Genomic DNA, 13846 nt, shown 5'->3' with positions numbered 1-13846 from the left:
ACTTTTACCATGAACAGCTGTAGAATTTAGTCCAATACTTTTTCTCCAACTACTTACAGGATCATATGGCTTTTTCCTTTCCTCTGTTAAAATGATGACTTTTGGGGTTGGATCTTCCAAAGCTGAACCAACACTGCCATCCCTATAATAAAACCACTTTCCACATAGTGCCAGATCTCACTTCTAATAGTTTCTTTTGTTAAACAAATTTTTATCTATTCATACTTTTTTCTTCTAAAATGAGAAGCAACATGTTCCTTCTTTTTTCTACTTTGAATGTTTGATATAATTCATCAGTTAAAATGTATATGGCCTGTTGTTCTCATATAGGTAGGTTTTCAAGCTAGGAATAAACCTTCTTTCATAGGTGCTATTCAAATTTTATATTTCCTCCAGAGTCAGTTTCATTAACTTGTCTTCCAAAGACAACTTCCTTAGAAGTTTTCAAATTTATTTCAAAAAGGATTTTTGTAATATGCTTTCTATATCCTTTTAAATTCTGTAAAATCTGTGGTAATGTCCTCTAAATTTTGATATTATAATTTTAAAAATGTATAATTGATATTGTGTAATAGGAAGAAAAAGTCTAAAGGAACAGGGGAAGTGGGAGGGGTAGGGGAAAGGAAAGAAGGGAAAAGAAAAAAATATGAGAAAAGGGAAAAAAATATGAGAAAAGGAAAAAAAATGGAAACAAAGTCTTTGGAAATAGGGAAGGGTGGAGGGGGTGGAGGGGGTGAAGGGAAGGCAGGGGAAGGGGGAAAAAATAAGAATCAAGATACATCATGTAAAGGTATAAGATCCCAATGATGAATGGAACTGTATTTTTCTAAAATGTATCAATAAACTTAATGGAATAAATAAAAATAAAAATAAAAAAGTAAACTGAAATACTACTAACAAGATGGTTCAGTAGGGTAGTCAGTAATATTTTTAAAAACAAATGCTCATTTCTAACAATGGTGAGTTAGATTATTCAGACTCATCTTTTGAAAACCAACAAATGAGGTGAATAAAATACTTTTTAAATTTCCAGAGCAACAAAATGATTAGGAACTACTAGGCCAAAAGCAAAGGAAGAGAGGGAATCTGAAGAAATAACTACAGTACTGAAATCACTCAGGCCTAAAGTATTCACAGATTCAATCAAATGTGGTCTTTAGCTTTGGCAGCAGGTAGCGAAAGGGGAACATAAGCCAAAGACAAGAGCTACCCAAAGTGTTAAACTGGAGCCTCACTGGCTGGGTGTGGTGGTGGACGCCTGTAATCCCAGCACTTGGGAGGCTGAGGCAGGAGGATCACTGAGAGTTGAGGCCAGCCTGAGCTACATAATGAGTTCTAGGCCAGCCTGAACTACATAGTGAGAGGGTGCCTCAAAAAAAAAAAAAAAAAGAAAACCCAAAAACCTGGAGCCTCAGAAAAAGAGGAATGAGAAACAGATAACAGTTGAAGAGATCATGTAAAATATTCTAGAACAAAAGACACACATCCAGATTGAATAAATTCAGCAATAAACAGAAAAAATTATTTATACCATGCAGAGCTCATAAAAAAACAGAAATCATAGAGAAAATATTAAAAGCATAGAGAGAAAAAGATTACTTTCAAAAGAATTACCAAAGTTATTATTTCCAAAGTTGGAGACAGCTAACTTTTTTTTTTGGTAGCAGGGATCGAACTAGGGAGCAGCCCTGACAGCTAACTTTTCAAAAGCAACAATAGACTGCAGAACAGAATGTATATTTTTTTTGCTGAAAGAAAGCAAATATTACCATAGAATTCTACAACCAGAGAAAATATCTTTTTCAGAATAAGTATAAAACTAAGATATTTTTAGGTGATAACTGAAAGTTTGACACCTCACATAAATGTGCATATACAAACAAATGTGTGTATGTACATGTATGTATGAGATATACACATATACAGGTTTCCTGCTTTATCATGGAGTTACATTATAAATTGAAAATGTTGAAGTAGGGGGCTGGGGATTTAGCTCAGTGGTTCCACCGCCTGCCTCACAAGCACAAGGTCCCAAGTTCGATCCCTGGTACAAAAAAGTGTTGCAAAAAAAAAAAAATGTTGCAAGTAGAAAATGAATTTAAGACATCTAATCTACTGAACATCATAGGTTAGCAACATAGTAGACTGTACAGTACTGGCTGTTTACCCTCACAATAGTGTGGCTGACTGGAGTTGTGGCTTGCTGCTGCTGCCCAGCATCATGAGAGAGTATTACATCACATTTTTCTAGTGAGAAAAAAAACTTTCACATGTCTGGGTATAATGGCACATGCTTATAATCCCAGAACTCTGGGAGGCTGAGATAGGAGGATCACAAGTTCCAATCCAGCCTGGGTAACTTAGCAACTTAGTGAGAGCCTATCTGGAAAAAAAAGGGGTAGGGGCTGGGATATAACTCATTGTGAAGACATGGGCTCAATCCCTAGTGGCACCCAAAAAGTAAATAAATAAAACTATAAAATATGTTTTCTACTCAATGTATAATACTTTTATGCCATCATAAAGTAAAAAAAATCCTAAATCAAACCATTATAACTATATGATCATCTGTAATTATGCAGAGAAGACTAAGTTGGGATGGGGATATTTCACCCTAAGAGTATAGAATATAATTCTTCTCAGGCACATGTAGGTCATTTACAAAAACCGAGTACATACTGTATTAGCTTCTCATTACTGTTATAAAATTCCTCAGGCAATTAACTTGTAAAGAATTAGGGCTAGGGATTTAGCTCAGTGGCACTGCGCCTGCCTTGCAAGTGCAAGGTCCTGAGTTCAATCCCTGGTACCAAAAAAATAAAAAATGAAAAACGATAAGAGGTTTATTTTGGTTCATGATAGATGATCAGCTGGCCCCACTGCTCTGGGTCTCTAGTGAGGGCACCAGATGGTAATGGAAGGGAGTGTATGTTGGAGTAAACCACTTTACTCAGTAGCCAGGAAGTCCAGAGAACCTGAGAAACTGGGCTGTAATCCCAGAGATACAGAGTATGCCCAGATAACCTAAGGTTCTCCCAGCAAGCTTCACTTCTTAAAAGTTCCACCTCCTCTGAACAGTGCTACCCACAGACCACACCTTCAACACATGCACCTTTGGGGAATGTTCAGCCAAACCATGGCAGATACTAACCAACTAGAAAGTCTAACTGATTTCAAATGACCAAATAATAAGCCAGGTGTGGCAGTGCATGCCTGGAATCCCACCACTTAGGAGGCTGAGGCAGGAGGATTGCCATGCGTTTGAGGTCAGCCTGGGTTACAGTGAGTTCAAGCTCAGCCAGAATTACACAGCAAGACCCTGTCTCAAAAACAAAATAAAATAAAATAATTAAAGGCCTTTCTCTGACCACAATCTAAATGTCAGAAACAAAAACATAATTAGAAGCTTTCCATTATATTTAGAAATTAAGAAATATAATATGAATCAGAAATCATAATTGAACTTGAAATATTTTCAACTGAACAATAATCAAGTACTACATATCAAAACTTGGGATAAAATTAAATGATAGAAGGAAATTCCTATAAATGAAAAAGTCATTTAATATTAAAAATGTTATTCATGGGGCTGGGGATTTAGCTCAGTGGTTCCGCTGCCTGCCTCACAAGTGCAAGGTCCCAAGTTCAATACCTGGTACAAAAAAAAAATGTTATTAATGTGATAAGTACATTAGCCACACTGAAGAAAGATACAGTTAACAGTAAAGATACAGTAAAAGAAATCATCCAGAAGAAGAGATGAAATATAAAAAAAGAGAAACTTTTGTGGTTCTCAAGTGTGATTACTGGATTTTCATGCCACTGTGTGAGCTCTTCCTACCTCAAACCTTTCTACAATGTCAGCACATTACCTATCTGATGTGAAGGGAGAAAAAAAAAAAACAGTCAAGAGTTGTTAGAAACAGATGGTACAATATAGTCCCCAAATAGAGAATATAGGGCAGAGTCAATGAACCACACAGTGCTGGTAATAAACCAGAAATTTCCATAACTAAAGTCTGTAGTTTAAAAAAAGTAAACTGAGAGCCAAAGAGGATAAATTAAAATAAAGCATACAAGAACATTAAAATGGCAAAATTTGATGATAATAAATACAAATGAAAAACTTTTAAATAATCATGGAAAAACTGATTGCCTAAGAAGGCAAAACTATTAAAATGGCAATAGATTTTTCATCAATAACAATATATATCATAAATATAACTAGATATACTATCACTTAAGAGGGAGGACAAAATGACAAAGGTATTAGGAAAAACTAAAAAGCTTACCACCCCCAGACATTTGCTCAAAGAAAAACTAGGAAATTGAAGCTCAAAAGGAAAACAGGCACACAGACACACACAGAAACACAAATCAGTAAACATGAAAAAGTATGAACCATCAAATATTGACATTAAAAATGATAATAATAACTAATTTATAAGTTGGTTAAAGACAAGGTACAAACAAAGTACTACCCAATACTATCATGGAAAATGAAGACTGGAGAAACTGGAGTTAACACATTCTTAGAGTTCCTATAATGTTTGAAAGGAGGTAGAAAGCTTTACTCTAACTTTAGCAGTTCAATAAAGCATGTTAAAAATTCATTGTTGAAACAGACAATAATCCAAATATGTCAATAAGTCACAATAAAAGGAAATGAATTAATTCTACCCAATAAAAAATTAAAATGATTGATTGGATTAACTTAGAAATCTAGCTGTGTGTTGTGTAAGCAAAGATATACCCAAGATATAATGGTAAGAAAGACTGAAAGAAAAGGGATGGAAAAAGATATACCAAGAAAATACCAACAAAAAATTGGTAGGTAAATTAGTATCAAATAAAGTAGATTCTAAGGCAAAAATGACCTATCACTAGTAAAGATGGTCATAATGTAATAAGGTACAAAAAAGTACAGCATGAGGTTATTACAATCACAAATGTGTATATCTTTAATAATCTTACCTCACAGCAAAAACTGAGTAATTACAGGAAGAGACAGAAATACATAATCATAATAACTTTAATTATGAATTTCTCAGAAAAAAATGAGGCAGTTCATCAATTAGTAAGAAAATAGACATGAACACTTTACATAGAAAAGTGAATTAACACACATAGATATATAACATATCTTTTTAAATTTTATTTTATTTTATTTTTTTGGTACCGGGGATTGAACTCGGGACCTTGTGCTTTCAAGGCAGGCGGCGGAACCACTGAGCTAAATCCCTGGCCCACACATAGATATATAAAGCAAAAGAAAAATTATATATGTTCATTATCTAATAAATAAAAAGCACTCATTCTTGGGCTGAGGTTATAGCAATCATAGGACATGCATAAAAACTAACCACATGTGACAGGTGAAACAAAGGTACTCTCGGCCAGGTGTGGTACTGCATGCCTATAACAAGGCAGGAGGATTTCAAGTTTAAGCCCAGCCTGGGAAACAGTGAAACCTTGTTTCAAATTAAAAGTAATAATAATAAAAGTAAATAAAGAAAGAAGAAAGAAAGAAAAAAGGGCTGGGATCTAGCTCAGTGCGAAGACCCTGGGTTCAATCCCTAATAACAAGGAAAAAAAAGTCTAAATACCAAACAATTACTGTCATACATACCATAATCTTAGTACACAATACTTAACAAATACAGGAAAGGAAATAGTGTATTTGAGAAGCTAAAACCACATTACTAAATAATTCATGGATTTTTAAAAAAACCTATGATTTAACTTATAGAACACTTAATTATGCTATGCATTCAATTTGAAATGTCAGGAAAGGAAAAATGCCACAGTGAGAAAGGAAAGAAAAGAAACAAAAAAGAGCACTCAAAGGTAGTATACAGAAGAAAATAATAAAGTTAATTGCAGAAATACAGATAGAAAACAAAGAGGAAAAAAGTAAATAAAACCAAGACTACTCTAATAAGAGACAAACCTAGCAACATGAGCCAAGAAAAACATGAAAGAAACTCAGATAAAAATTGTTATAAGTAACAAGTAGGATATAATGACAGAAGCAGGGCAGTAAGGACAAAAAAATCCTATAAAAAATTTTGCCAGTAAATTTTTAAATTAAATCAACAATTTTATAGAAGAAAACTGACTAAAACTGATTCAATAAGAAAAAAAACTAATAATATTAGTTAAATTAAACAATTAATTTTAAATATCCATAAAAAAGTACAAGCCAAAGGGCTGGGGATTTAGCTCAGTGGCTTCACTGCCTGCTCCGCGAGCGCAAGGACCTGAGTTCAATCCCCAGTACCAAAAAAAAAAAGTACAAGCCCAGATAGTTTCACAGGTGAGTTTTATGCAGAAACTGACAATCCTATTTTATATAAAATGTTCCATACAAGAGAAAGGACACATTATAAATCCTTTTAAGATATTACTGTACCCTTGATGCAAGAATAGTATGATGAAGAAAACTCACAAGGCCAATATAACTTTAATCATAGATGTAAAAATTATTAATAAAAACTAGCAAAATATGGAAGGTGAATTTAGTCAAGCTTTACATGCAGTGTTTCCCCATGGGATGGGGTGCAAATTATGGTTCTTTGCCTTATTTATTAGACAACAATGATCAGCTTGATCAGTGGGCAAATCTACTCTCAAATTGGCCACTATGTATTTTTTTTTTTTTTTTGGTACTGGGGATTGAACTCAGGACCTTGAGCTTTCGAGGCAGGCAGCGGAACCACTGAGCTAAATCCCCAGCCCTGGCCACCATGTATTTTATCTTTTAATTTTTTGGAAAAGTTTATTTAATTGTTCAAATTAAACAAAAGTTTAATTATTTGAAGTTTATTTTATGAGTGTCATGAAAAATGTGTAAAGTACAAATAACTCAAAAATTAACAACTCACTAATCAGTATAAAAAACAAAGCTTTACCATTAGTTCTGAAAATGGTGTACCATTTGCAATTAGATTCTTTCTCTCTTCATAGAAGAAAAATGCAGCCTGAGTATTATGCTTCTCATTCATTATTTTACTAGTTAAAATTGTATTACATATATGTTAAATTGATATTGTTTTATCTAATTTGTACAATAGAAATTTTATCCTACTTTCTAGCAAAATTAGCAAACTAAATCTAACAATATTAACGTAAACCATTAGAGCATCTCCTAATGTAATTTATCACATTATCAAGTTAATAGAAGAATCATATAATCACCTTGATAGGCACAAAAAATTACTGATAAATTTAAAAATTCTTAGCAAACTAAGAATAAACTGCTGTTAATCTATTAAAAGCCAACAATGTATATAAAAGTGTACCTTGATTTAATATAATGGTTTTATATGTTTTTTGGTCTATTAGTCTGGCTGTTAATCTGCGTTCATAATAATTAACTTGATAAAGACAAAAATAAATCTGATGCTGGCAAAAGAATCAATTAAAAGCCTATAACAGATACCACATTTAATAGTAAAATATTAGAATCACTCCCTGTAAAGACAATAAAAGAGCAAATACTATCAATATTTCAATAAACATTACATTAAAGGTGCTAAATTGTTCAATAAGGAAGGAAAATGAAGAATAAAGATTGGAAAGAAACAAAAGTTGTTTTTCTTTTTTTTTTCTTAGTTGTTTTTATTTTTAGATGGCATTAATGTATTATCTACAAAGAACACCCAAGAAAAAATAAACTATTAGAACTAATAGGACCAGCAAATTCATTTGCTATAAAATCATATACCAATCTAAGAAACAAGGTCTTTTCTATAAAAAATAAAATGGAGAACAACAGTGTCTCCATTTTAAACTCTAGTCTTCCCTAGCCTACTCTCCCCCACACCTTACACCAGGATTACAGTTGTTATAAGAAACATCTGCTTGGCTTGGACCCCGAGATTATAGCCAAGGACCTTCAGCTCCCCATACCCACAGCGCCCCTTTTTAGCAACCCTGCCCAGCAACTCTTCAGCCTCTCCCCTCATGCCACTTAGACTAGCCAATCAGGATAGACTGTGAACCTTCAACACAGCCAATAAGAAAAACGGTCAGCTGCTTCTCAGCGTTAGGGATAAAAACCAGCCTGCTGCAGCCTCCCAGTAGGCTTGCTACCTAGCCTTAGGGGTGATGCGCACCCTTCTACAGAAGTAAACTTGCCTTCTTGAGATTTCTTAGTGTCTTCGTGCTTCATTATCTGTACTGACAAATTGCGTTTGGGGCGAATTCCCAGCACCAACAATCAAGTAGGAAATGAAAATTTGAAAATTATTGTATTTGCAATAACAAATACTATAAGTCACTTAATATATCAAAAGAGATTCAATACCTATATGAAAAAAATTAAAAGAATGAACTTGACTGGCCTCATTGCTCTTGGTGGCTTCCTTTTTCTTATCAGTTTTTGGTGATTTCAGTTTTTGTGTCAGACTGTGCTTTAAGCAGCCACATGAAACTTACCCCCTGTAGGATAATATGATTATCATGTACTTGGGTACCAATACCCACTCTCACAAAGCTTTTAGTTTTGTTGGGGAAATACATGAAACAACTGGCATGCAACAGAGAAGTTGATGTATCAAAGAATCAGTTTAGAAGTCCAGACAACAAATGCTAATAAAGTTGAAGATAAAGAAAGAACTTTGTGGGCTGGGGCCATGCAGAGAAAAAAATTAAAAGGAGGTACTCAATAATGAAAATGTCTTAAGGCAGCCACTAAGAGGATGTGGAGGAGGCAGGGGCACATCACAGAGATGGATTCAAAAGAAATGCTGAAAAGACAAGTTAATTAAGCAAAGTGGTGCCTCCCTCCTCAGAATGAAGTCTTGATTTCTGCAGTACTCAGGGCAGCTGGTCAGGCTTAGAGCTCATTTTCCATTTGTCATTAATTGCCATCTGAAAAAAGTAATAAGACTTTGAATGTAGTTTAAGAGCTATGGCTATCCAATTGCCTGGGCCAATTTGCTTATTATGCTAATCAGTTTATCAGATACAAATGATTCGAGCACCTCCTCTTTCACTGGAGGAATATGGGAAAATTAGCAACTAGAGACAAGAGGTCAGACTAGTCCTTGGGGTCACATTTAAACTTTTATTTAAATGCTGGCATCTCCAACGTTCGACCTCATCCCAATCTCTAACCTTCTACTTTCTGGGCCTTCGGCCAGTTGGGGTAACACTCATTTCCATGGCCTTATATTTTAAAGGGTCAAAGTACAATATCTGAATCACCTACTATTACATCATTTTAGTAATAAAAATAGTACTATTCACTCATCCTGGATTTCTTAGCTGATGAACAATTCATTTCCTAGGTATCAGTTTATTTTTTTGTTTCTTCATTTATTCATTTCACTCAATGCTAGGTCTTATGCTATACACTAGTGAGACAGCAAAATTATGACAGAAAAGGGATCCAATCTCTGCCAGTACTCTCTAATAAGGGATATCAATAAATAGGTAATCAAACAAATACACAATTACAAATTTAGATGAATGATATGAAGAAGTGAGGGAAATTTAAAAGAACTTTAAAAGATCTGAGAGTCTGGAAATTTTAGTAATATGAATATGTTCAGTTGCAAATAACAGAATAATGATTAACAGGAGTTTTTTTTTTAAAAAAGACATTCAATTACCTCTTAGAAGAAAATCGGCAAGTAGGTAGTTCCAAAAACTCTATAGGGACTAAACTACATCATAAAAGCCCTAGCTTCCTTCTATCTTTCTCCTCTATTAAGGAAGTTGGCTTTCTGTCTTTATGAGTCTCACCTCACTGGTCTAAGATAGTTACTGCTGCAGGATAACTACAATCAAGGCAGAAGAAAGTGGCCAAGGTATGCTTACTATCTTTCTTCTCAAAGGAGAAAATCCTTCCCAGAAGCCTCCTAGCAAATATCCTTTTATAGGTCATAGGTCAGAACTGAGTTACATGCCCATCTCAAGATCAATCCACAAGGGCCAGGGATTTAGTTCAGTGGCACCATGCCTGCCTTGCAAACACAATGTCCTGACTTCAATCCCCAGTACTGAAAAAAAAAAAAAAAATCCACATCCACAGAGAATGGGATTACCATGCTTAACTTAAACTATTCAGTACTTATTTCCTAGCACTAGAGAAAGGAATCCTCTCCCTTAACAGGTTGCTGTGCTCACAACATCAAGAGTCTTTAAAGTAGAAGAAAAAGAGGCATGGTTTAGTATATAACAATAATGGAAATAAAAATCCATGGGACCTGTGTACCAATTTAGTGAAAGAGAACAAAGACTCAAATACCATTCAAAAGTTTCAAGCTTGGAAACTACAATAATAACAGTGTCAAGAATATATTAAAAAGAGAATGTGGGAGGGAAGATCTAATTTGTGAGAGAGAGAATGAATTCAACTTTCTCCTTCTTGAGTTTGAGGTGGAATCAGTCAGTCTGGTACAAATGTAGGATAAGACCTCAGAAGAAAGGCTGGACTTTAATGTAGACATTAGTGTCCATAATGTGGTAGAACCTGAAACTACAGCAACAGCTAAAGACCACTGGGGAGAAAATAAAAAGAAGGAGGACAAGGCTGGAAGAATCTTGGTGAGTAGATACAATTAGAAAACAATAAGAGAGGGCCAAGGATTTAGCTCAGTGGTTCCGGCGCCTACCTCACAAGCACAAGGTCCAGAGTTCGATCCCCAGTACCAAAAAATAAAATAATAAGAGGATAATGTTGGGGCCAGGGTTTTAGCTCAGTGGTTTCGCCACCTGCTGCGCAAGCACAAGGACCCAAGTTTGATCCCTGGTACCAAAAAAAAAGAGGATAATGTCATTAAAAAAAAAAAGGAGATAGCAGCACAGTTTGTAATAGCTAAAGCTTGAAAACAGCCCAAGTGCCCATCAACTGGAAACTGGATAAAGAAGATGTGGTTTTTTTATAAAATGGAGTACTACCCAGCCATAGAGAAACTAGAGACATTTATAGCTAAATGGATGTATATTGAGGCCATACTCTTAAGTGAAATAAATAGGACACACGTGTAAATACCGAATAATTTCTCTAGTGTGAAAAATTGAAAGTGTAAATAAGGATTAAAATGATTAAAATGAATAACTGATAATCTGAAATAGGAAAAGGTCCAAAGGGGTAGGGGTGGTGGGAGGGGAAGGGGAAAGGAAAGAAGGGAAAGGAAAAATTATGAGAAAAGAAAAAAATGGAAATGAAATCTATGTAAATAGGGAAGGGTGGAGGGGGTGAAGGGCGCACAGGTAATGGGGAAAAAAAATAAGAACCAAGATACATCATGTACAGGTACAAGCACCCAATGATAAATGTAAATGTACTGTGTACCTAAAATGTACCAATAAAAGAATTTTTAGGGGGGTACCAGGGATCAAACTTGGGACCTTGCGCTTGCATGGCAGGCGCTGGACCCACTGAGCTAAATCCCCAGTCCCAAAAGAATTTTTAAGAAGAGAAATAAAAAGTTATCTATAACCCCCAAGAAAATTTGCATAGATTCTTCACAAAGTGTCCTACGACAACTCTGTGAAGCCATGAACTGGTTTCAATTTTCCAGTAGAGGGAACTATGACTCAGGAAGATGAAATGTCATGTTCAAGGCTACGAGTTGGTCAATGATGCTAAAATAGCAAATAAAAATTAAGTTTGTTTGCCTATTAAAAAAAAAAAGGAGAGAAAGTAATTCATAACAGACATCCCAAAAACAAGGGATTATAATGACATGGCAGCTAAGAAGTAGTTTTCAAGGGAAAGTACTGGTCAATACTGTTAACTGCTAAAGAAATGTCAGTGATTCAAAAGAACTCTTGAAAATTTTCAGGGATGTTGGGACAGAAATCAGATTGTGGGAACCATGGATTTAAGTACCTTAACATAATATACATGAGCACTCATTTGTATTTCTTTTTGTCCACTCTTTCAAAAGTTTGGAAGTGGGCCAGGGATTTAGCTCAGTGGTTCCGCTGCCTGCCTTGCAAGCACAAGGTCCAGAGTTCAATCCCCGGTACCAAAAAAAACAACGAAAAAAAAAAGTTTGGAAGTGATGGAAAGGAAAATATGGGTTGGCAGGTTGGAAGTGATGGCCAAGTTAGAGGTAGGACAGGGTCAGTGGACAGGTAACTTGAGTACAATTGTGGGCTAAGAGGAAGGAGTATAGAAACAGGGAAAAGAGTAAGGAACACTGATGATAAGTGAGAAAATAGGAAGAGATTAAGAGGCTAGAGGTCACAATAAGGACAACAAGCACATTCAACAGGGCACATGAAGATGAAAAGAGAATGGAGGTGGCTGGAGAATATGAGATATTGGGGAAAATGGGTAAGAAATTTCAACATATCTAACAGATAACAGAAGTAATAATGGAAGAGTAAATATCAATGGAATTATGGGCCAGGGATATAACTCAGTGGCAGCGCACCTGCCTGGCAAGCAGAAGGTCCTGAGTTCGATTTCTGGTACTAGAAAAAATAATGTCAATGGAATTAAGAATGTTGTCCCCAGCAAGCCCAAAAAAAGCCATTACGAAAGAGGGGTGAAGTTATAGATGAGCACTGAAATTCATCAAAGGTTGTAGAAAAGAAAACTGGAGACTGAAGGCCAACTGATGTAGATAGGTCATGTTTATATGACACTGGCCAAATGGTTAAAAATTATAGTGGTGCCTCAGTTCATGAACTTAATTTGTTCTACTGTTTTGGAAAAGATGGCCACATTTGAGTTTGTGTGGGAAAGATAGCCACGGCATGTTTGTTACCCGATGCAGAGTTTGTAAACAAAAACAAAATTTTGCCAAACATTTGTGAACCAAATTGTTTGCAAACTAAAGTGTTTATGAAGCAAGGTACCACTGTAATTGGTACAACAGTGAGCAGGGCACAACTGAGGATACTAGAGTGCCAAAAAAGCATGGAGTAATGGGGTGCAAGGCTGGAAAAGAGACACATTAATTCTATAAAGGGATGTGTATATCCCAAATCTGCCAAGGACATTTCAAGGAAGATATCAAGGAGAAAGAGGTTAGAACTGAATCCTATCCTAGAGATCCATCATTATGGAACAAAATCTATCCATGACTGGTAGCACATTTCTTTTGTACTGAGTTTAGTTCCATGACATCCTGCACAATGTGGCAGTTCAAATAAAAACATTACATTCATGAACATTTATAAGCCCATGAAATTGCACAATAATTCATACATTTGCATATGTAAACATGAGTTATCAAAGATGGATGTAAGACACCAAAAACGAACAAACAAACAAACAAACAAACCACCAACCAGGCTGGGAGGTAAGAATGATAAATCCAATGCCACCTGGCACAGGCTCACCAGTTTCTTGATAGTTTAGCTTCTGACAGTTAAATGGTAAAGTTGTTACATAGGGAGGTAAGAAGAAAGCAAAAGTAGACAGGCAGTTGGCTAGGAAGTAAAACCCAAACCACATTGCAGATTGCATGGTCTCTGAAATTCACAAGGCCTTTCTGAGTCATCCTTTACACAGACAAAAGGATTTATCTGGGTGTCTAGAGACTCCTAGGAGGTGAGACTGCAAACAGACATACACACGTGCCATTGTAAGATGAAATCAGGTCATAGAAAGGCCAATGAAAATAACTTACTAAAGAAGGAAGAATAAGGTTTATAAAAAGTAACAAGCCACAAAAAGATGAATCTGCTAAAAGCAGCTATCTTTGTACGTTCTTCTTAACCTGTCTTATACATGGGCAATAAGCATAAGAAAATGAGTATATGACCCATCACTGGGTGTGAATAATATTTATATAAAGCATCAAACTATATTTCGGTGGCCACGTCAATTACATTTCTGTCACCTCTTGCTTCTTGATCTTGGAATAATTGCTTCATG

At 35.4% G+C, this 13846-nt stretch overlaps 1 protein-coding gene and 1 non-coding gene across 26 annotated transcripts in view; one reads left to right on the top strand and one right to left on the bottom strand.

The window, feature by feature from the left end:
- Nucleotides 1-13846, bottom strand: part of Sil1 (SIL1 nucleotide exchange factor) — a 301994-nt gene that overhangs the window by 54014 nt on the left and 234134 nt on the right. The window lies entirely within an intron of this gene.
- LOC147826542 (small nucleolar RNA U13) lies at nt 3779-3882 on the top strand. Its single transcript, XR_015439035.1, has one exon. It is a non-coding gene; the product is annotated as a small nucleolar RNA U13 (small nucleolar RNA).

Source organism: Heterocephalus glaber, unplaced genomic scaffold (genome assembly GCF_053883595.1).
Source record: "Heterocephalus glaber isolate CG9 unplaced genomic scaffold, H.glaber_assembly_v1.0 deba00001465, whole genome shotgun sequence".
Classification (NCBI taxonomy): Eukaryota; Metazoa; Chordata; class Mammalia; order Rodentia; family Bathyergidae; genus Heterocephalus; species Heterocephalus glaber.
This window is presented reverse-complemented; position numbering and strand designations above follow the sequence as displayed.